The 20,000-nt window shown below is 45.8% G+C and overlaps 1 protein-coding gene across 3 annotated transcripts in view; it reads left to right on the top strand.

The window, feature by feature from the left end:
* The first annotated feature begins 264 nt into the window (after positions 1-264).
* LOC113826672 (uncharacterized) overlaps positions 265-20,000 on the top strand; it is an 83,680-nt gene continuing 63,944 nt past the window's right edge. For 2 of the 3 annotated variants that reach the window (XM_070130066.1, XM_070130064.1), the window contains exon 1: positions 265-511. The gene's annotated coding sequence lies outside the window, so the exon portion shown is untranslated. Of the gene's footprint in view, positions 512-754; positions 848-20,000 lie in introns of those variants that run through there. The other variant, XM_070130065.1, reaches the window with a different exon arrangement.

Below are 20,000 nucleotides of genomic sequence, written 5' to 3'. Positions count from 1 at the left end.
TAGTAATTAAGTAAATTATCATCTTAGAGGCCAAACCTTATTTGCAAACGCACTCTCAATGGAAACATTTGCCAATCGTTAATTTTACCCATTACAAAGCCTGATTTCAAATCTCCATAAAAATCATCCATCACAATGGAGTCCCCACTCCACAGACAGACTACAGAGAAATAAATATAATTTTCCCAAACAACAGGATATATAATGGTTCCGCCTGAGCGTGCGGGAAGGTGGCAGCACCGTCGCCTCTCTCGGCCTGTCTTTTCAGTCACTCTTTGGACGTGGTGAGAGTAAGGTGTATCAGTGCTGTGCTGACGGGTCGCTGTCCATTTTTCTTCCCCTCCCGTGGATCTGTTTTTCCTCCAAAGGACTTCTGTCAATGGGAAAGTGATGGTAGCATCGATAACCGCAAGCCGGGAGGAGACACCGTGAGAGAATTTTATCCGTGAGACGAAAGAAAGGATTTTAACAGCTATCGTCTGCTGGTGGTCCTCTCAGCTGATTTCGACAGGTCTGTACATAATGGTAATGTGCCCTTGCTCTGCACAGTCAGCATACGTGTGGCCTCCAAAACGGCATAAGTAATTCATTGTTTTGTTGTGTAAACGTAAGGGGTGAAAAATCAGGTATATTTAGTTATCTATATTTTTCCTTTTCTTGGATGACGTCCAGCTATGATTTTTGAGTGACCATGATATATCTATATATTTATTTACATATATTTTTTTTCGTGTTTCAAACGATTCCAGGTTTCATTTCCGGCACAGACGAACAAAAAAATACGATATTGTCGCTGGTAACACGAGAGGACATGGTGAATCCAGGAAAATTGCGTGGGAAAAATAAGGTAACAGGGTAAATAGTTCAATACATTTCGTTATGACGACTTTCAATAATATATGGGGTCTTCAGTACCCTAGACCCCTCTCAGACTATGATATAATCTTCGCCTTATATATTCCGGGAGATAAAGCCTTGGCAAAAAATCTGAACCCTAACACACAACTCGGGACAAAATCATCCGTTAAATAATTATTCCTGACAAGAGTATACCGTGATTCCGCTTCTATATTAGACTTGGCGTCCTTATTCTTAGTATATTTAGTATTGAAGTTAATTTCTCCCCAAAAAGGCGTGATAACATTCGAAGATAACACTTACATAGACCTTGTGTCAGCCACCCAATTCTCGGTCCAGCGTGCATCATCACAGGAATACCTACATAGATTCCATGCTGCTCCATGTTGAGGCTTATCGTCATGTCACGTTCTGCTGGAAATCTCATTAGTTTGGATAGTTTATTCTGCAGTCTTTCAGCATTTGCCATCATTTGTGTCATGTTCCTCGAGATGTTTGAAGAAGACAGTAGTTGGTGTAATTACTGGTTTATTAGTTAATTTTTTTTATTGCTGCTCTAGTAACTTTAATAAGATTTACCGACGGCGCTTTAGATTTTTTTTCGCATGGTTAAGCCGTCTGTTCCAATAATACCAAGATTTTTTGTGGCGTATGAGATCTCCGCCTTTGCCAACGGTAGACAGTGGATTTAAATATAACGTCAGTATGACTGAACACTTGCGTAATACGGCGAGGTAGGTTAGTCTTAATGATAATAAAATTATTGTAATTATTTTTTTGATGTGTTATTTTGGTTGTTGGATAATTTACCTCGGATTACCACGTCTTTGTTAAAGCTGGTTGTAATTTCCTGAATGCATTTTAGACATGGATTCAAAAAGGTTCTTCCATTTCATGACGGAAATAACTGTTTCTATTAAGTCTGCAAGGAAATGCTGTACCTCTCGATACACAGACACAGTGTCTTGCCGCCAGTGTTTATGTTTTTTTCGTGGCTAAGAATTTTTACCTACTGCCAGTGAAATTAGAGGTGATGTTAGGGAAAAAACCAACATGGTATGAACTCTCACTCACTCAGACTTACCCTCCCTCTCCCACACTCACTCATTCAAACTTGTATTCACACATGTACTAACACACGCACGCGCGCGCGTACACACACACACACACACACACACACACACACACACACACACACACACACACACACTCACACTCACTCACTCACTCACTCACTCACTCACTCACTCACTCACTCACTCACTCACTCACTCACTCACTCACTCACTCACTCACTCACTCACTCTCTCTCTCTCTCTCTCTCTCTCTCTCTCTCTCTCTCTCTCTCTCTCTCTCTCTCTCTCCTTTCTTTTCCCTTCCTTTCCTTTCCTTTCCTTTCCTTTTCTTTTCTTTCCTTTCTTTTCTTTTCCTTTTCTTTTCTTTTCTTTCCTTTTCTTTTCTTTTCTTTTGTTTTTTTTTCTTTTTTTTTCTTTTCTTTTCTTTTCTTTTCTTTTCTTTTCTTTTCCTTTCCTTTCCTTTCCTTTCCTTTCCTTTGCTTTCCTTTCCTTTCCTTTCCTTTCCTTTCCTTTCCTTTCCTTTCCTTTCCTTTCCTTTCCTTTCCTTTCCTTTCCTTTCCTTTCCTTTCCTTTCCTTTCCTTTCCTTTCCTTTCCTTTCCTTTCCTTTCCTTTCCTTTCCTCCCTTCCCTCCCTTACTTTCCTCCCGCCCCCTTCTTTCATTTTCCCTTTCTCCGTCAATCTATCTTCATCTTCTCGTTTTCCTCCTCCCTTCGATGTACGTTTCGTTGTGTTTCCACCTTTTCTCTCCCTCTTTTTCTTCTTAATTAACCTTCTCCCCTCTCGACTCTCACCCCCTTCCCCTTGTACTCCTCCACCTCCCCCTCCCCCTCCCCCTCCCCCCCTCTTTCCCCTCTCTTTCCCTTAATCTCCCCCTCTCCCTCTCCCATTTCCTCCTTTTCCCCCCTCTCCCTCTCTTTTCCCTACGCAAGTTCCTCTCCCTCTTACTTTTCCTCCCCTTCTCCTCCTTCCCCTCCCTCTGCTTTTTCTCCCCCTCACCCACTCCCCTCTCTCTTTTTCCGACGCAAGTTTCTCTCCCTTTTACTTTTCCTCCCCGTCTTTTCCTTCTGCCTCTCCTCTCTCTTCTTCTTCGCCCTCCCCCACTCTCTCTTCCCGACCCAAGTTTCTCTCCCTCTTACTTTTCCTCCCCCTCCCCTCCTCCTTCTCCGCCTCCCCCACTCTCCTATCATCTCCCTCTCCCCCCCCCCCCTCCCCTTTCCCGACGCAAGTTCCTGAGTCATCGCCGCCGCGCCACCCTCCTCCCCCCCACCCCCCCATACCTCCGGCAATTCACATCCAAGAGGTTTCGAACGAATGACGTCACCCTAGGACTCGGGTGGCTGGCGGGGCAGTTTCGCCGAGAGTTGGTGTGGAGTCTGCATTGGATTTCCTCTGCGGTAACTACGGGTGTGGGAGTTGCGATGGGGCCGGGGTAGGGGAGGGGGGGGGGAGAGAAGGTAGGATTGGGTAGGGGAGGTAGGATGGGGTAAGGGGAGGGGAGGGGAGGTAGGATGGGATAGGGCGAGGGGAGGGGAGGGGAGATAAGATGGGATAGGGCGAGGGGAGGGGAGGTAGGATGGGATAGGGGAGGGGAGGGGAGGTAGGATGGGATAGGGCGAGGGGAGGGGAGGGGAGATAAGATGGGATAGGGCGAAGGTAGGGGAGGTAGGATGGGATAGGGCGAGGGGAGGGGAGATAGGATGGATTAGGGAGGGGAGGTAGGTTGGGTGTAGGGGAAGGGATGAGAGATAGGTTGGGGTGGGGGAAAGGATGGGGATGGGGGGGGGATGGCCAACTGGCATGATTGGAGGGTTGTGATTGGCTGGAAATTTTAATCTTAGGTAGGGGCAATGGGTGGGGTGGGGTGTAAGGATTATAGGTCTAACGCAATTCGGAGGGGGGGGGGGAGTCTAGGGAAGAACACCCCCTTCCTCCCTTTATTCCCCTTTTTGAAATGGCGAGACCTCTTTCGAATCATGTGATTAAAAAAAATTATCCCAATGCAGTGTCCGTTAATACATGCACATATCTACATATTATTGAAGAGAACCCATAAGAGAATTCCTAACCACCTACCGCCACCCCAAGAAATTAATAATCAGCTGCTAAAAAAAATCAAAACTAGCTGTCGAAGAGCCAGCTGCACATGCGACCCGAGGCGAAGGTGTTCACAAATTACGAAATGTTGATAAGGGCTTTTTTTTGTCAGTGACGTCACGTTGATTAACCTCAGTACGGGGGCACCGAAAGAGCGCCTGACACGGGGTGGATGTATACTTTTTTTCTAAGACGTTTGTCAAAACGATGATGAAAAGGGAGTGAATTTGGTAGGAGAATTAGGCTACGCACACGCGCGCGCGCACACACACACACACACGCACACGCACACACGCACACACACACACGCACACGCACACACGCACACGCACACGCACACACGCACACACGCACACGCACACACACACACACACACACACACACACACACACACACACACACACACACACACACACACACACACACACACACACACATACATACATACATACACACACACATAAAAAAAATATTTTATCGCAAGGACTTCAATTTATTTTCAAATGATTTTCATCGCCACTGGATTCACTTGGCGGGGGGGGGGGGTATGTCGCTTATCAGCAATATTTGTTCATGTTTTTGTTAAGTAATAGACGGAACTTTTTATCTCCCGTCTTTCCTGCTGATAACGCGATCGGCAGCTGCGTTTACAAGTCCAGGACGCTGCATGGTGCGGGAGGGGTCCTAAGGGTCACGCCGAAGCAAAGCCGAAGCAGCCACGGCCGTTGCTCACGCCTGTATGACCGCCAGCCCGTCGTGATTGGGAGTGGAAGGCGTCCTGTTCTTTGCCTGCCGCCTCGATCGCTTCTGAGACTTGTGTTCACTCATCATTCTCTGTGTTATGCCTTGTCTCTCTCTTGATGGGCAGAGAAATGTATCAAGTTGTCTTTTAGATTGTCCCTTTTTATGGCATTCCTTGTGTCTTTGTGGTTAGAATAATGGATGGAGTTGTTTTTTTTAGGGGTCTTGGTTGTGTCCCTGTCTTTTGTCATTGCCTGACTCTCTTTTATGGGCAGAATAATTATATCAAGTTTTCCTTTAGATGGTGTCTTGGTTTTTCCCTCCTTTGTCATTCCTTGTCTCTCATTATGGGTAGAATAATGTATGATTTTTTTATGCGTCTTGATTCTTCTTTTTCCCCGTCAGTCAGCTGCGTGTTCATGAATCTCCTCTGCGTCACGGGATCGCGTCGAGGCCCGGAAGTAAAGGAGAGGCGAGGTTAATTAAATGCGCCGCCACGTTGCGTTGTTAATCTCCGGGAGGCCCATCCCCCTCGGTCGGTGCAGTTCGGATGGGCCTGCAGTGCGATGGTTGATGTTTCGATGCCTTTCTATGAATCGTATTATTTTCTATGAATCTGATCGCCGGGTGCTGTTTATTTTTTCGGACAGTAGGTCAAATTATGTACTTACTGGTAGTTAAAGTATGCCATACTTAGCTGTAGGAAGAGACGACCAACTAAAAAAAAAATTTTTCTCTTGTGCCGTCTCCTCACTCCCTCTAATACGCACGCTCAGTCACAACAATGGCAACGTTTCTCGTGGATAACGAGATTTTGTCGTCTCCGCGATTTCGTCGGCAGAAAGCTTACTTGTGCGCATCTCCTCTTTGCCCTTGAGGCCCCTGGAGCGACGTGAATTAGGTGCTGAAAGGACACCCGCCAAGACCTTGGAATGGCAATGAAAACTGCCAAGATCATGGCGCCTCGCCCTGCATTGAGCAACGAAGAAGAAAATTGTCTTCAGGTGGCTGAATTCTCGGTAAGGATAATTTCCTCCGCAGTGGGAGGGCAGGAGTCAAGTTTGGCTTCTCGAGGCAGAGGGGAGAGTGCCAGTCGGGGCACGTAGCTACTGCATGTGCAGGAGCGCCTGACCTGAGTCATGAAGGCGGCAGTTCCTCCACTGGCCAAGGCAAGAACTGCGGCGGAATTTTCCCTTGCGAGCGAGGCCGTGAGAGAATCCTCCAGAGAGCCGCCCAAGATTGGTGCCGCGGCGTGCGTTTAAGGGAGGCAGCATCAGCGTTTGCGGCAACAAAAATAACATACAAGATAAACATGATCCCAGCCGATAAAATCTCTTTAGCGAGATGAAAGTGTATGAATTTTAATGCTAACGTTGATTATGTGCACTTGGTTTCGAGTTTGCGAAAGCTTTCATTATTCAATATACGCCATGTTGCCGCTCCCTTTGTGAGATCACGCGGAGTTATTAGATCCCCTCATCGCAGGCTGGGTCGATGACCTCTATTGGCAGCACGAGGAGGCCCAGTCATGATGGATGACCGAGGTGGCTGCAATTACCTCTTGCTCTGTTGCACACCCCAGGCTTGAGGCCAATCCCGGCCTCGTGGGGCTCGCCGACGAAAGGGCGCTGCGCTTGTTTGCCTTCGTCGACGGCCACACGTGTATTACCCCGCCGAGTGTTCAGTCAAGATTTTTAGAACTTTAATGTTGAGTTTGGAGAATTTTTGAGGCAGTCTGAAGGGAGGAAGTCGTGGGCTTTCGAGCAACATGTGCAATCGATCTCTTTTGTGTTGTGACAGGAGTTCATGCACATTGGAGTGTTAGGGGAGGGAGGAGGAGGTGGAGACAAAAGGGGAAGAGAGGATAAGGACGATGAGAATGAGATTGAAAGGAATTGAGTGGGGGAGAGGAGAGGGGAGAAATGAGTGGAGGAGTGGGTGAGAGGGAGGGATGGGAAGGGATATGAGTGGGGGAATAGAATGTGATATTAAGATAGACGAGGAGAAAGAGGATGTGAACGTATGATGATGATGATGATCAGAGAAATGGGGGGAAGTGAGGGTGGAGAAAAAGACAAGGAACAACACGGCGAAGACGGATGAAAAGAAGCACAAGAACCAGAAGAAAAGGAAGAAAGAAAAGAAGTGGAAGGAGAGCAGGAGAAAATGACTTCCCTTGCCTCAAACGCCGTGACCACACTCGCCGAGTCCCCAACGGCCGCCTGCTCCACGTGGTCCGGGGTCGAGAATCACGCTTATGAATATTAGACGTCATGACCAGATGTTTCTTGTTCTGGGACCTTTTTTGAGCTTATGTCAGCGTTCAGATTCGAGTAGTAAATATTTCCGTATTCTTCGTTCATCTGTCTGAGTGAATTTTGCAGTTCTTGATTGAGTTAGGCCTATGCTAGCACGGGATGTACGTTGACCACGCGATCTATTTTTTCCGTGTTGAATCATTAATTCTGTGTCTCAAGGATGTCATTTGATTTTTTAACGGGAGAATAAGACCTTTTATGTATTCAAGATGAGGTTTTTATTTTTTATTTTCATTTTCTATATGTTCAACGAAATGGAGACTGTTGCTATGATATGCAGACTGCGTTGTTACTTTTCTAAGATAATTTTTGTTTGTTTGTTTTTTTGCCTCTGTTTTCCAAAATCTTTATTTGAAGTATTGTATATAGTCGGCTTAATTTTTCTGATCTGCTTCATGTAAATCGTTTCGAAAAAAAAAAAACATTCAAATATGTTATCCAAAATCTTTAGATCAAAAGTGCTAGCAGCAGTAGACTTAATTTTTCTGATTTGTTTTATCTATTGACGGGGAAAAATTAACGATATCAGTATCAGTCTAAGTTCTCCTTGTCCCGAAAAATAGAGCATTTATATCATCTCTCTCGGCGTGCAAGGAGAACAGCGAAACCCGACGCCGTGAAGAGGTGAGGCGCAGATAAGGCAGAGTGGTCCGAGTTTAACTCCTTACGTCGAAGTGATAAAAGTTCACTTATTGCGCAGCTGGCCTTTCCCGTTCTGTAGGAAAATCAGCTGTTAATATTGTTCGATTGCGTGGTCTCATGCCTACAGGGAATCTGAGACGGTATATGCGCTGGGGGTGTCTGTGGTAAGTGGGATTGTATCTGTTATAAGTATTTTGGAACTTTAGTAGGGATTTCTTTGGTACTAAAACCAAGTGGTTGAGGTACTTGCAGATTGGGATATAGGGGTTAGGCTCGGTGTTGTGTAGTATTTCTTTGTGGGATATAATTTTAATGGAGTCTTCTCTTCATGTCTGACAGCCTCCCGTCGGTAGAAACTATTTTAAAGGTATATAGGCCTAGTTAATGACAAAAAATGGTTTTCGATTCTGATTTGCACTATGTTGTGTGATATTGTTTTCATCGATCTTTATTACCTTATATTGTATGGCGTATTTTTGTGTGTTTTTATTGATTTACATTTTACCGTGGGCCAGATAGGCGGCCGCGACCCATTTCCCGTTTCGCGTGAAGAATTTGCCTAAAAAAACAGCTATTCTGGGAGGGATAGGAGGGGAAGGCATGTTCTACCGCCTACGCAATATTGTTTTCCCCGTTTTTCGTTCTCGCAAAGCGTTATGTCACGCCCCAAATAGGGAGGGAAGCGCGCCAGTAGAGGATGAGGGAAGGGTGGCGGCTTGCGGGGTTTCGTCCACGTTGCGTGTGCATACTCTCCGCTTTCCCTGTCCGTTGGTATTGTTTTGCCACGTGCCTTCGCTGTCTGCCTGTCTGTAATTGTATCTGTTGCACATATAGCTACATATACACTTATCTATATATGCCATATAGAGCAGAACATAGTTACACACATACATACGCATATACCTATATGTTTGTCAATAGCCTGTCTAGGCATTAGATTTGTAAAGTATTTATTTGTGTAAGGCATATATGTCCAGTCGAATATCCAAAAGCAGACTATGTAGGTCCATCATGAATGTTTGCATTGGTAATTACATGTAATGATATAATGGGTTCTTTCGGCATAATTAATAATCCTAGCATTGTGGTAATAAATGACAGTATTGCTTCTGCCGGTAGGGCTGTGTTTAAGCATAATTGGCAATGGAGGAAAAAGGAGAATTGATGGACACGCGTATGAATTTATGATGGTTATCCGCACTCACGCGCGCGCACACCACACACACGCTCACGCACACGCACACACAAACACACACACACAAACACACACACACAAACACACACACACAAACACACACACACAAACACACACACACAAACACACACACACAAACACACACACACACACACACACACACACACACACACACACACACACACACACACACACACACACACACACACACACACACACACAGCCTACAGTTACTTATATGGTATTGTGATTTTCTGTCAGGGCGTTAAGAGCTGTAATCTATAACACCGCGAGAGATCCTGTTAACAGAAAGCCGGGAATCAAGGGGTTTAGTGCGTCGTGTTCACGTGTTTACAAGTGTGTGTGTGTGCGTGCGCGTGTGCGTGTGCGTGTGCGTGTGCGTGTGTGTGTGCGTGTGCGTGTGGATGGATGGATGGATATGAATGTGTATATGTATGTGTGCATATGTATGTGGCTGTTGATGTTGCTGTATGTGGGTCGAGGTAGCGCGGGTGGAGACGAAAAGGACTAAACAACCAAAACAACATCCGCGTGTCAGTAGCTAGGGGGGGAGGGGGTGGGGTGGGGTGGGGAGGGGGCTAGGGTTTAAGGGGAAGAAAGGTTCCTCCGCAGTGTTCTACTTTCTCATTTTTTTCCTGGTTGGCCTAAGACTGTTTTTTTTCTTTTCTTTTCCTTGTTTTGTCGGATTTACAGTAGGTCTATCCCCTTGTCCCCTTCCCCCTTTCTCTCCTTCTTTTCTTCACTCTTCCCTCTTCTCCCTTTCCACTCTCCCCTTTCCCTTCCTTCTCCCTTCCCTCTCTCCCCTTTCCCTTCTTCTCCCTTCCCTTTCTTCTTCTCCTTTCCCTCTCTCTCCTTTCCCCTTCCTTCTCCTCCCCTTCCTCCTTTCTCCCTCTTTCCTCTTCCCTCTCTCCTACCCCCCCACCCCCCGCCCCACACACAAAAAAGCAGATAACAATTGCTGTAGGAAATAACAAAGGCTAACCAAGTGAGGGGAAACCAAGGGGAAAAAAGAGGACAGGAGGGCAACCGAGGCAAGGGTGTTGGAGGGCGCGGGTCGTGTCATTAGGAGAAGAAGAAGAAGAAGAAGTAGAAGTAGTAGAAAAAGAAGTAATAGAAGAAGGAGAAGAAGAAAAGGATACGCGTCGCAGATGAGTAAAAGCAGAGAGAGAGAGAGAGAGGCAAAGGGCCAGGATTGGCACTCTCTCTCTCTCACCCACACTTCCCGGTGCCCAAGGAAGCGGCCTTGTTTGGGCGAGGGCAGGGAATAGCAGCGTGAAGGAAAAGGCCGGGCCGAGGGGAATGAAGCCCGAGGAAATGAGGAAAGTGGACGCTTGGGGAGGGGGGGAGGGAGTCGCCGCATCGCGTGGGGGATATGTAGGCTTAGGTCCGTGATTTTAGGTTGCGTTGGGTGGGTGGGTGGGAGGGATAGGGGTGGGGAGGGGGAGGGGAGAGGGACAGGAATGTGATGTTGGCTCTGAGGGAGGCAGGGGTAGAGTGGCGTGGGGTTACGAATCAATTCTCTTTCTCTCTTCTCCCTCTCTCTTATCCTCGCGTGACCTTCCCTCCTCTCCTCTCTATTGCTATCCTCACCTTTGCTCTACTCTTCTCTCCTCTCTTATCCCCTTCTTTACTACTCTCTTTTCTTCTCTTCTCTCTTCTCCTCTCTTCGCCTCTTCTCTTCTCCTTTCTTACCTCCTCTCTCTCTCTCTCTCTCTCTCTCTCTCTCTCTCTTTCTTTCTCTTTCTCTCTCTCTCTCTCACTCACTCACTCACTCACTCACTCACTCACTCACTCTCTCTCTCTCTCTCTCTCTCTCTCTCTCTCTCTCTCTCTCTCTCTCTCTCTCTCTATCTCTATCTCTATCTCTATCTCTATCTCTATCTCTCTTTCTGTCTTCTCTCTAACTTTCTCTCTCTTATTTATACCTCTAGCTTTAAACACGAATTCTCATCCAAGCCTATTTGCTTCCATCATAGACCTACCCTTTTCTCTACAATTACATCGAACCCCCCCCCCCTTTCCTTCTTTCTTCCCTCCCTTCCACCCCGGTAACTCGAAGTAGGCCACAAAACCCGCAGACTCACGGCGCCGCTCGTCAAATATTTAGGGATCGACCACTGGCCTAGTCACGGTATCCTTCGCGGTGCAGGACAGCCCTTTGCCGCCGAGGTGTCCGTGGGGTGGGGGTGGGGGTAGGGGTAGGGGCACAGGTGTTTCTCGTGTGACCCGGTGTCCGTGGGGTGGGGGTGGGGTGGGTGTGGGGGTAGGGGTGGGGGGACAGGTGTTTCTCGTGTGACCCGGTGTCCGTGGGGTGGGGGTGGGCACAGGTGTTTCTCGTGTGACCCGGTGTCCGTGGGGTGGGAGTGGGGGTAGGGGTGGGGGCACAGGTGTTTCTCGTGTGACCCGGTGTCCGTGGGGTGGGTGTGGGGGTAGGGGTGGGGGGACAGGTGTTTCTCGTGTGACCCGGTGTCCGTGGGGTGGGTGTGGGGGGACAGGTGTTTCTCGTGTGACCTTTCTGTGTACGTAGAGTGGGGGTGAGTGTGTTTGTGTGTGTGTGTGCGTGTGTGTGTCTAATGTGCGTGGATGGATTTCTCTTATGACCTTAGTGGATTTTCTGACCTTTGTTTTATTTATTGATTATAAATATCATCATTATATTATTATTTTTCATATTATTGTTTAATTTTTATAATAATAATAATAATTATTATTATGATGATGATGATGATGATGATGATGATGATGATGATGATGATGATTATGATTATGATTATGATTATGATTATGATTATGATTATGATTATGATTATGATGATGATGATGATGATGATGATGATGATGATGATGATGATGATGATGATGATGATGATGATGATGATGATGATGATGATTATTGTTGTTGTTGTTATCATTATCGTTATTTTAGCATCTATTCATTAATCTGCACGTGGCTTAATATTAGTATTCTTGTCTCTATCTTTATTACATATATTTTCATTTATTTCCCTTTCCCCTTCTGTTTAACTCCGAACAGGGTGATTGCCCTCTCACTTGTTCTTTTTATATTGTCTGAGTTTCTCTAAGTAGGACATCGCTTGTCCGTTTTCTTGGCATGGCGTTTTGTCCTCGTCGTGTGCAAGGTGTTTGGAGAGTGTGCTTGTCCCCTTCCCCTTCCCTTTCCTTTTCCCTTTCCCTTGCCTTTTCCCTTCCCCCTCTCCCCTTTCCCTTCCCCTTTCCCTTTCCTCTCCCCTCTCCCTCTTCCTTGCCTTTCCCCTCTCCCTTTCCCCTCACCCCATTCTTCTTTCCTTTGCCTTTCCCCCTCTCCCTTTCCCCAATCCCCTCTCCCCTTACCTCTTTCCTTTTCCTCTCCCCTCTCCCTTTCCTCTCACCCTCCCCCCACACTAAAAGGAGATAACATTTTTTGTTAGAAAAAAGGGGAGAGTAGATGAGGGCCATTAGCGTTTATTAGATATTTTGGTTATTTTTTAGCTTTCATCTATAACTCTAATATTGACATTTTCAATTGAATGCAGTGCAATTATGCGATCGAGTGCGTTAACGTGAATATATCGACTATATGGTCATGTTATAGAAAACTGTTTAAATTGACCAAAAAACATTTCATAAACTATATTTTATTTTATCTTGTTTATATATTTTATATTCATTATTATTTATTTATTATTATTATTATTTTTTTTTTTTTTGGGGGGGTACATTTGGGCTTCAAAAGCGGTGGGGGAGGAGAATGAAACACTGTGTTGAACTTAGAATGTAATATTTATTCCATTTTGAACACTATGTAACAATATTCCCTATTGTGGCTATTTTCCATTTTTTTTTATTATTCCATCGTAATTTTTCATATCTAGAGAGGGGGGACTTACACATTGTATTGCCCTGCGAGAGTACATTTATTCCATTATGATTTTGTTGTGTGTAATCATACGCTCACTCTCCCGCTGGCCTAGCTTTGTGTGGGTGTGTGGATTGCGTTGTCCCGTGCCTCGTGCCCTGGTATTTTTGCATGGAATTATGGCCGTGCGGGATGCCGGTCCATCGATTGATATAGACTTCTTGCCAAGGTGATGGAGGGGAACGTTAATATCGGTTGCACATGAATTTGGTTGTTGCAGCATGGTGTTCCTGGATATCACGATGATACAGCAAGATTGATATCTCTCGTTATCGGTGTTTTTATTTCTCAGCGCGAGTGCATATATGTATATATATATCTTGCTGAATATTGCCGTATTTGATTTTTTTATTGTTATTATTGCCGTATTTGATTTTTTATTGTTATTATTCTCTTTACAACAGTTATGACGGACTGGTGTGTGAAATCGTGTTTTGTTTACATATTTTCGAAACGTTTGTCCGGACGAAGCGCGATTGACGAGCATCATAATAACGTGGAAAATGCAGAACAATCATAACAAAAATGGCAGAGGAAATCATAATAAAAACGGCAGCGAAAAATCATAATATAGATGGCAGAGAAAAAAGTCTTAATAAGAAATGAAGAGGAAATCATAATAAAATAACAGAGAAAATCACCATCAATAAAAGGGTAGAGATGATAATGAAATAGCTGCCGTGATATAAATAAATATCATCGTGATTGAATAGAAATGCAGAGAAAATCATTATGATTAAAAATGCATAGAAAAATCATCATAATTAAAAGCCAGAGAAAAATTGTCTAGATAACGATGAGGTTGCTGTTGCTAAGTAGTGATTAACACAGTTGGCAACCGCGCGGCATCGTTGCCACGCGGTGATCACGTGTTTTGCATTTCCCCGAGACGCATTGGGATTTGGAAGGCGGGGGAGGAGGGGGCTGCAACTGTCCTTGTTGTCGTTGTTGACTTCTCTGACTCATTTCCTGGTATTCTAACTGAGGGCCTCAACTTAGTTCTTGAGAGAAAGAGGAAGAGAGGGTGGAGAGGGTCTGCGGGTTTAACTATCGGGGGATTGGTAGCGTGTCTGTGCCGCGTGCCGGGCGAGGACAGAGTGAAAGGTCAGACGTTATTGAGTTTTGTAGTAACAAGGGCTGGGCTTAAGGTGAAATGGCTGCTGGCTGCGTGTGTTGATGGCGAGTTGGTTTATGGGAGAGAGAATGCGTGGATTGCCAAGAGTGGATGAGAGTATTTTAATTAAGGGATAGATATGGGTGTAGGGTTTGTGGCTTGGGTTAGGTTAGGTTATGATTTGGGGGGTTCAGTTGATGTAAAGGGTAAATGCTTTGGGTAAATGAGTCATTCGTGGGTCGTGGGTCTTGTCTTTGGTTAAACGGAAGTACAAGTTGAAATTCGTGTCCCAGATAGGTTTAAAAACACACAGGCACTTCCGCACACTCACTCTCAAACACACTCACTCACTCACACTCACACACACACACACACACACACACACACACACACACACACACACACACACACACACACAAACATAAACTAAACACTCACATGCACCCACTTTTCACCTCGATAACTTGAAGAGAAACCAAACTCTTCATAGGTTACCCAACACCCTCATCACCACGACCGACACCACCAAAGCACACACCCATCACCCCCGTGCATGAAACATACACCCCGCACATACACCCCTTCACCCCACCCCATCCCCTACCCCAACCTCAGCCCCATCCCCACCCACTCCACTCTCCATCCCCACCCCATCTCCATCCACACCCCCCCCCACCCCCACCCCCACCCCCATCCCCACCCTACCCCATCCCCATCTCCAACCCAAACCTCATCCCCATCTCCAACCCAAACCCCAATCCTATCCCCAACCCCAACCCCTAACGTCAACAAGCACTTTGACCAACCTGAATACCTTCGCGCGCGCGCACACAAGGCCATGCTATCGATAATGCTCAATGAGGGAGGGAGAGGGAGTGTGAGAGGGGAAGGGAGGTAGGAGGGGATGGGTGAGGGAGGAGAGGGGGAGGGGAAGGTGGAGGGGGAGAGGGGGTAGGAGAGGGAGGGGAGAAGGGGGTAGGAGGGGAGAGGGAGTGGGGAAGAGAGGAGGGGGGGGGGTGGAAGCGGGCACGTGCATGGATCAGTCAATTTGCATTCTCCTTTAGGGTGATCTGTTTTCTTCCTGATACCGTTGGTTTATCTTGTATTTTTTGTTTTCTTTTATTTTCTTTCTTTGTTTCTTCTGCATCCTTTTGTTTTCTCAACGCCGGTCGAGTTCCTTTTTTTTCTTCTTTCATCTTCTTTATTGTCAACTTCTTTTCTTCTTCTTTCGTTACTATATTAAAGTTTGGATTTTCTCGTTCTTTATTATCTACCTCATTCCTTTTCATAACTCCTCTACTATCTTTGATTTTCTCCATTTCTTCCTTTCTCTTTTCTCTGTCTTCTTTTCTGCATCTTTCTCTTTCTTTGTTCTTCCTTTTTTTCTCTTTCATCCTCAGTTTTATCTACTTCTTTCTTTTTCTTCCCTTTTGCACCTTCTCTACTTCTTCCTTTCTCTTTCTTCGTTCTTCCTTTCTCTCTTTCATCTTCCTCACTTTCCTCCTCCTCCCCCTCTACTTATTCCATCTTACCCCTCCTCCCTTCTTTATTTCTCCCTGTCTTTTCCCTCCTTCATCCTCTCTACTCTCTTTTCCTTTATTTTTTTCTCCTCCTTCCTTCCTTCTTTTCGTCTCCTCCTTCCTTCCTTCATTTCCTCTCCCTCCTTCCTTCATTTTCTCTCATCCTTGCTTCCTTCATTTCCTCTCCTCCTTCCTTCCTTCATTTCCTCTCCTCCTTCCTTCCTACATTTTCCCTCCTTCTTCCTTTCTCTCCTTCCCTACCTCACCCACATTTAATTCCAAGAAAGCTGTCTCTTTTTTTCCTACTGTTACCCGCGGGCATAGCGGGACCCGGCGAGCTGAGCGAGCGAACGAGCGAACGAGCGAGTGACGAAGCCGGAGCAGAAGCAGGTTGCGGTTTCGAAAACGCGTTCGTTCGTTTTCGCAAGCGTTAACCTCGAGAGGGAAACCTTCGCCGGACTGCGGGCGTTCTATCCGAGGCCACTCTGTAGTGCACAGTCGCCGCCGCCCCTTTGGCGCTGGCTGCGTGTCGCCCCACTCGCGCACTCCATTATTATCATTGTTATTGTTATTATTAATGTTATTATTATTATTATTGTTGTTGTTGTTGTTGTTATTGTTATGATTATTATTATTGTTATTTTTTATTATTATTATTATTATTATTGTGTTATTATTATTGTGTTGTTATTATTATTGTGTTGTTATTATTATTGTTATTATTATTATTATTATTATTATTGTTATTCTTCTTCTTATTATTATTATTATTATTATTATTATTATTATTATTATTATTATTATTATTATTATTATTATTATTATTATTACTACTACTACTACTACTACTACTACTACTACTACTACTAGTGTTGTTGTTATTGCGAGTATTATTATTGTTATTATTGGTAATATGATAATAATTATTAATATTTATATTATCATCATATTCAAAACGATTATTATTGTTGTTATTTTTCAATTATGTATGAGTGTGTGTGTGTGCGCCTGTGTGTCAGCCTATCATCTTGCCTATCTGTCTACCTGGCTGCCAGTCTGTCTGTCTGTGTAACGCTAAATAGGATTTCCTACAATAGGCGTTATGCAAGAGCGGATGTTCTGTTCTCGCCCCCTTCTCGCTTTCTCCTCCTCCCACCCCCTCCCCTTATCCCCTTCTCTCTTCTACATTCTTCTTCGCATCCTGTTTCCGCTTCTCATCTTCTAGTTAGTGAATTGTGCAACACGATGGCTTGCAAGTTCGGGCAAGCAATCGCCAACTCGGACTTTGCAGTTTCTGTAAAGTACGAATGTTAGATTTGACCTCCGATTTGCAGTCACTCAGTCAGTGAGTCAGTCAGCCATTCAGTTATTAAATCAGCCATTCAGTCAAGCAGTTGTCAGTCAGCCAGTTAGTCAGTAAATCAGCCACTCAGTCAGTCAGTAGTCACTCAGGCAGTTATTAAGTCAGTCAGTCAGTCAGTAGTCAGTTAGCCATTTATTAAATCAGTCAGTCAGTAGTCAGTCAGCCAGTTATTAAATCAGTCAGTCAGTTGTCAGTTAGCCAGTTATTAAATCAGTCAGTCAGTAGTCAGGCAGCCAGTCAGTAAATCAGCCATTCAGTCAGTCAGTAGTCAGTCAGCCAGTAAGGCAGTCATTAATTGTCAGTCAGTCAGTCAGTCCTCCATTTTAGTCAGCCAGATTCACCTATTCAGATAGCGTCGCATTGCATCAGCTTTGCATCAGCTGACGCGGAAATTTTGCAGGGATTATGCTAATTGATTTCATTAGTATACGGTACATTAAGGTGTTGGAGGATGGATATTTTTAACCTTGTTGCTAAATGTGTGTTTGTGTGTCTGTTTGAAAGTGTGAGAAAGAGAGAGGGGGAGGGGGAGAGATAGAGAGAGAGAAGAGAGAGAGAGACAGAGACAGAGAGAAGGGGGAGATAGATAGATAGAGAGAGAGAGAGAGAGAGAGAGAGAGAGAGAGAGAGAGAGAGAGAAATTGAGAGAGGGAGAGAGAAGGAGAGAGTAATTGAGAGAGAGAGAGAGAGAGATTAAGAGAGATAGAGAGAGATTAAGAGAGATAGAGAGAGATTAAGAGAGATAGAGAGAGATTAAGAGAGAGAGAGAGAGATTAAGAGAGAGAGAGAGAGATTAAGAGAGAGAGACAGAGAGATTAAGAGAGGGAGAAGGAGAGGGATAGTGAGAAAAGAAAAAGAGAAAGGAAAAAAAAATAACGTGCTTACCTGCCTTCCTCTTTGCTCCAGCCCATAGCGGATGCTTTTGCCCGACTCCGCAAGGAAAGGAAAATAAGGTAGATAAAAAAAAAAATTCACGAGTCGGGAAAGGGAGGCGAGAATCACGCCCACGGTGACGAGTTGGGAAGGGTGGGCCAGCGGGAGGAGGAGGAAGAGGGTCGGGGCGTGCCTGAGACCTCGACTACGGCACGTCCTGGCTCTTTTTTTTTTTTTTTTTTTTTTTTTGCGGGATGGGATTCGTTCTTGGCGATGGGGTCTCCCTCGCTCTCGATGTCTCGGTCTCACGGTTTCTAGCTCTCGGTTTCTCGATGTATCGCTCTCTCGATGTCTCGTTCTCTCGATGTCTCGTTCTCTCGATGTCTCGTTCTCTCGATGTCTCGTTCTCTCGATGTCTCGTTCTCTCGATGTCTCTCTCTCTCTCTCTCTCTCTCTCTCTCTCTCTCTCTCTCTCTCTCTCTCTCTCTCTCTTTCTCTCTCTTTCTCTTTCCCTCTCTCTCTCTCTTTCTCCCTCCCTCTCTCTTTCTCTCTCTCTCTCTCACACACACACGCACGCACGCACGCACACACGCACGCACGCACGCACGCACACACACACACACACACACACACACACACACACACACACACACACACACACACACACACACACACACACACACACACACACACACACACACACACACACACACACACAGACACACACTCCTCCCGTCTCCCCCTTTCTTTCTGTTTTCTTTCCTTCTTTCTTTGGTGTCTATCTACAAACAGTCTCCAAAGCAGACGGACGTTACGCAGTTGGGATATACAGAATTAAATGTTTTCTTTTTTTTATACTGTGTAATTTCGCGTGCGCATATGCGGGAAATGCGCCGTGTGTTCTCGGGGATCGGCACCGCCCCTCCTGCCCTCGCCCTCCTGCCCTCGCCCTCCCTCCAGCAAACCAGGCACCAGCTGTGTGTGTGTGTGTGTGATGGAGGAAAATGACGGGCCATTCACGAGCCGGTCCGGGGGCCACCTGCCACTGCCCTGCTCACGCCACCCAGGCTACCAGCTTCCTCTCAGCTGACAATGATATGACCCCCTGTCTGGCCACTTGACATGCTTCCCGCCGAGTTCAATTGATGTGAATAGCATCGGGCTAACTGACATGGCCGACTTCGCTCCAGCTGACATGACACCGCGTTGGGGCCTGGCCGGTGGACGCCCACAATGAACGGCAGCTTCGGGTACTACTAGTAGGCTACCTCCTCCCTTCCTCCCTCCCTCCTTCCCTCCTTCCCTCCCTTCCGTCGAGTAATACTAGCAGGCTACCTCCTCCCTCCCTTCTTTCGAGTAATACTAGCAGGATACCTCCTCCCTCCTACCCTCCCTTCCGTCGAGTAATAATAGCAGGCTATTATCCTTCCTCCCTCCTTCTCTCCATCCCTTTGGGTATTTCTAGTAGGATATTTCCTCCCTCCCTTGGGGCATTTCGAGTAGATCATCCCTCTTCCCTCCTTCCCTCCCTTCCTCCCTCCCTTCCTCCCTCCATCTCTCACTCATTCCCTCCCTTCCTCCCTCCCTCCATCTCTCTCTCCCTCCTTCCCTCCCTCCCTTCCTCCCTTCTTCCCTCCCTTCCTTCCTCCATCTCTCTCTCCCTCCTTCCCTCCCTTGGGGTACTTCTAGCAAGTTATCCCCCCCTCCCTCCCTCCCTCCCTCGCCCGTCTGCCGCCTGGCCTCCCTTCCTGGGCCCGTGAATAATGCATTTTCGCCTTCCATCTGCCCAGTGCGATGTGGGTCGAGGATGAAGCCGAGGAAACTTTTCATTAGGGTGACAAGTGTTCGCGGGCATCTGTGTGGCCCTGAGGGTGGGTTGGTGTCTCAGGTGTGTCGCCTCTGTGGGTCTGGATTTTACGTGGCATTGTCCGCTCCTTGACATGGTTACTGCGGGGTGGGGTGCGGGTGGGGGGTGGGGTGATTACGCGGTTGGAACGGATATTTCAAGTTTTTTTTTTTCTTTTTTTGTTTCTTTTTTTTATTCATTTGTTTGTTTATTTATTTTGCTTTTTGTGTTGGCTATTCTTAACAACTGCCTAAAGAATGGGTGAAAAGCCCAGTCCACGTATGCTGATTGGCCAGTGCTTCATTTATTACTGACCCTCTGAACTTTATTGCAGACTTTCTTCGAAATTATCATTAGTATAGTTGTGGCTATATATATATATATATATATATATATATATATATATATATATATATATATAT

Source organism: Penaeus vannamei, chromosome 14, assembly GCF_042767895.1.
Source record: "Penaeus vannamei isolate JL-2024 chromosome 14, ASM4276789v1, whole genome shotgun sequence".
Classification (NCBI taxonomy): domain Eukaryota; kingdom Metazoa; phylum Arthropoda; class Malacostraca; order Decapoda; family Penaeidae; genus Penaeus; species Penaeus vannamei.
The sequence above is the reverse complement of the archived record's forward strand: the minus strand, read 5'-3'. Positions and strand labels throughout refer to the sequence as shown.